The sequence below is a fragment of the Cuculus canorus genome, chromosome 2, assembly GCF_017976375.1.
Source record: "Cuculus canorus isolate bCucCan1 chromosome 2, bCucCan1.pri, whole genome shotgun sequence".
Taxonomy (NCBI): Eukaryota; Metazoa; Chordata; class Aves; order Cuculiformes; family Cuculidae; genus Cuculus; species Cuculus canorus.
Genome location: NC_071402.1, coordinates 100313091 through 100317747, shown reverse-complemented (window position 1 = coordinate 100317747; position 4657 = coordinate 100313091).

Genomic DNA, 4657 nt, shown 5'->3' with positions numbered 1-4657 from the left:
GCACTAGTACATTTTCATTATGGCATCTACAGTTATGTGAAGAGAGCCTCTTTGTTAAGTCTACATAACTGTTCATTATACTACTTTTGGAAGTGACATTAAATATTATTCCCCCCCAAAATATTAAATATTACCCTCCCTAGAAAAGGTAGATGGGAGAAGATCATACCAAATTCAGTCATTTTCAACTATATACTCTATTATTCCCACACTCATTGCATTGGAAATACTGATGCACGCAGGAAACTTAAAAGAAGCCAGGTAGAGGAAGAGTGCTGAAAGGCAAAATTTTATGCCAATTCTAGTCCATGACGGATTTGTGACTTTTAAAGTAAAGAGATTTAGGGATTTAAAATGAGTATTCATTCAATTAGAGTAGTATATTATGTGTGCTTGTCTTGATGATCTTTGTAGTAGATATTGGAGTACTCCCATGGTAATGCAAAAGCACGGAATTAACTTTTGGTCTTTATTTGAGATTCTTTAAGAATTGTAGAGACTCTGCAAATTTCAAGATCTTCTGTATGTTTCTTTGAGGGATATATACATTTCCTTTGCTTTGGAAAGCAGATGTAAAACCCGACTAGCTTCTTTCCTTGCCTTAAACACTTTGTCTGAAGGCTGGCCATTTGTATGTCTGTTTTTGTGGCCCAGCAAGGAATAGCGGAGGTGGTGCAGTAGCAGAGTTCCCCAAGGACAGAGCTTGGGATATCACCTGAGGGCCTTGTCTGTGGCACCCGGTTCAGTGGAGGGGAGGTGGAAGAGTGAGCACTGCTCTCCTTCCCCTGGCCGAGCTCAAGGTCCCGAGCTTGCTGATGCAGCGCCGGGTGCTAAGCCCATCCCTTCCTCCACCCGCTGGATGGCCCGGGCCAGACCCTCGTAGCAAGACCACCTTAACACATGCTGATGGGGTGGCACGGGCCTTATAAGAGAACTCGCAAGGAACTACGCAGCTCGGCTCTCACTCCCGCGCTCTCTTGTGTGTTTTCTGTTCGACCATCACTTCGATCGGACCAGCCTGGGACATGCGGCCTGGAAGAAGCTGCTGCTGTGACTACGTGTTCCCAAGGAATCTGCGCCTGCCATAGATGTGGCAATTTCTTCCCTCTCTCTCTCTCTCCGTCTCTCCTGTTCCCTTGCAGTGTGTGTCTCGGATCAGATTTGGGGTGACCTGGGCTGCGTTCAGAGATCAGATTGTGATCTGAACAGCTGGGATTCGTTTCTGTAACTTTAGGAAGTTTGCACCCCCATGTCTCGGCTGTGCACCCGGGTATTTCAGTCTGTTTATGTTTGCTGGAGCCGGAATAAATATTGCTTTGATTTTTCGCCTGTTGAGTGACCTTGTGGCCTGCGGATCGTGCGTACAGATAAACGACCTGCTTCTAATTCTGCTCAAAGCCACTATGGTGGTACGCATGAATCCTTGAGTTTTAGCAAGTAATGAGAGTGGGAATGCTAACTGAAAGCTTCAAAAGCCTTTACTTTTGCTGCAGTGAAAATCCTTCAAATGTAACATTAGCTTAATTGTAACACTGTAGAATTTCTCTGCTTAGCCTTACAGAGAGATATTCTGGGGTGATAAATGTTTTCCCAATAAAAAGAATTTGATCTAAAGAAAAGCAGTGAGTTTTCCATGCTATGGCAGCCATTACTTTGTAATGTGGCTTAATCATCTCATCCACTAGATGCTAGGTTTAGAAAAACATCTGGGATATAGCTCACTATACGCATGAATGATGAAACTGTGAGCCTGGTGAAGGTTAAATAACTCTAAAAATTTGGACCTGTAGAAATACACCGATTAATTTCAAATGATCCTGTCTTTCATGGCTTAATGTCAGTGCAGTGTTACACTTCATAATTTTCAGTTTAAATGGGGATGAGAACCCAGGGTAAGAGAGCCAAGGCCAGACACTTGAGAACAATAAGACAATTTTAAAGTAAGTTTCTAAAATCAACAGAATATTTGTGTTATTTATATGTTATATATGTGTTTGTAAGAGTTGAAGAGAATAAAATGATTGGGTCCACTAAAATGTAAGCGTCAGGTAATTTGATAAAGAAAGAGGGTGTAGGTGCATGTATTTTAAATCAACTACTGGGTCTGAGACAAAATAGCCATGTCTACAGATGTTAATGACGTGTACATTGAATTCTCTAAAGATATTATTTCTGAGTGAAGATAATTAAAAGCACTGAGAAGTCAATAAAGAAGCATTTCTTTACTCAACTTAAAGGCAGATGAGGTTATATTTAATACATAATGAGCCTTACTGAACAATGATTGATGGTTCACTGAAGTCTTCTGGGTAGACTTGAGTAAATAAAAACATTATATATAAAGTGGTGGCATTCTGTCCATGAAGAAGTCCAAAATATATACTTTGTTTAGAATAATTCTCTCCTTTCACTCAATAAAAACTGCATTTAAATTACAATCCTGTCTTTTGTTTTTATTATTTGTTCCATGCCATATAAAGAAATTCTCTACTTGCATCTTTGCTCTGATATCCTCCGAATGCATTTCTGGACAAATTGTTTATATTTTAGTCATGCTAATTGTCTTATTTGTGATTTTAAATTCATCTGCCCTCCTAAAGTGTGTTAAAAGGCTAGTCAATATTTGCTTATATTTCATTTGTCTGCAAAGTTGCTTAGGGAAGAGGAGTGGTCTATATCACTCTCATCTACTTCCACAGAAAGACAGGAATTAGGATGCTTGGTGGTACGTTCTCTACAGAATTTCTTGCACAGACTGTCACTACCCTGCGTTGTCTTTTACTGGTCAGGGCACTATATAGTGTCTTCTCTCTGCTGCTGCCAAGAAAGACTCCCTGGGAAGAGTTTTTCAACTTTTTAACATGTCTGTAGAAGTTGGTAGGGAAAACAGCATTTCCAGTGGAATGCTCAAACTTGAGTACAATGCTAGTAGTTGTAGTGAAACACTTTTTACCCTTTACATTACTGCAGATCACCTTAAACCAAAAAGAAGGATGCAATCTCCTTTCTTTTCTAAGTCTGCATGGATTATTGAAGAGAGAGAACTTGGAGAGGTTGGATAGAGCGTGTTTCCTCATAACCAGTTCCTGCTTTGACCTGCCATGCTTAGGAACTGAGGTGTGATTCAGGCATGAACCATACACAGTGCCATAGGAGAGTGTCTTTCTTTGCTGCTGGTCTCAAAGTAGCCAAGTAGTTTAAAGGTGTTGCATTTACAATGAAAGGCGGAAACCAAGAAAACAAGTGTTTCAAAAGGGATCAAATTCCAAACTCTGACTTTTTTAAATAATGTAAAATTTCAGAAAGTAATTTCAAAGTCTGTCCCCCCCAAAAAACGCCCACAGAATAGTGGTGAGAGTGACATAAGTAAGGTAGATTATTCCAGTACACTTGTCAACCATGTAAAATAGATTATTTCAGTGCACTTGTCTTTGAACTGGGGGATGCCCTGGAAGGTACAATACCTATTGAGACTGTCTGTCCAAGCACCATGCTCCATCTCTTCTCCTGCTTGGTGATTGACACCAATTCATGAGTTGGTATATTCTGTGGAATTCAAACCCTATAACACAAAAATGAGTTATAAAGCAGGTATTCCAGCACTGTGGTGCAAGGGGCTTCTCCTCCTAGCTTGCACACCGCATAACTTAACAAACAGTTACTTGTAGTGTAAAGACATGCATAGTTATAAGTGCTTACTACATATTCATAACTTTTCCACGTTTTGTGTTATTCGTTCTGGAAAGTTCACTCCAGTCTTGCGCCAGCATAGTGCCTCCTGGTGGTCGTGGGCCGGAGTATCAGGGATGAAATAGACAGCCTTCCTCAGGATGAATTTTTTCTCCTCGAACTGTGCACAGGCGCAGCCCCCTTCTGAGACTGCTGAAAAAGATGCAGCCAGCTTCTTGCTAAGGTGTGCATTCCAATCCCCTTGTTATCAGTCAACTTCTGCAAGCTAGCTCCCCTTATCAGCTTTCAACGCCTTTATCAATGGCGAGTTCCAGTGAGCATTCCCAACCCTTCCGTCTGCTTTTGCTCATCATGTAAGCTGGTAAGTATTTATGTAGCCAGGTGTAATAGGTTAACGTATATTAGTGTATTTGAACAAGAAAGCATATTTGATTTAACCGTGTTTTAGTGGTCCTGTCTTTCCATGCTGGTATGAATAAATGAACCTAATACAGCACACAGAAGCTAAGGTGTGTTTCCAAGTGTCAATTGTATTGCTTGCTTTTGGTTTCTTGAATTGCCTTGCTGTACATCACTTCTAACGTTACCAGATAAGTTGTATGACCTTACTTCAGTGTTTAATCACCTGTGGTACCACAACTTAGGTGCCAAGTTAAAATTTAGTTTCTAGGAATACCAAGGTCTACAGTGTTGAATACATATTTACAAACAAAACATAATCAAAGGAATTTTGATAACATTTCCCCTCCCAAAAAGCATATAAACATGGCTGAAATGAAATCTTAAATCAAATGAAAAAAATTCTCAAACATTCTAGAAAAAAATCCTGCTCAGCCCAAGGAATTATGCAAATCAGACACCAGGACTGATAAGAAAAAGAGTATGGCAGTACATCAGAAGCTGTACAACAGTATTAGAACATTATTAGAGTATTAGTAAGTACTAGTATTATTAGAGTATTAGTAAG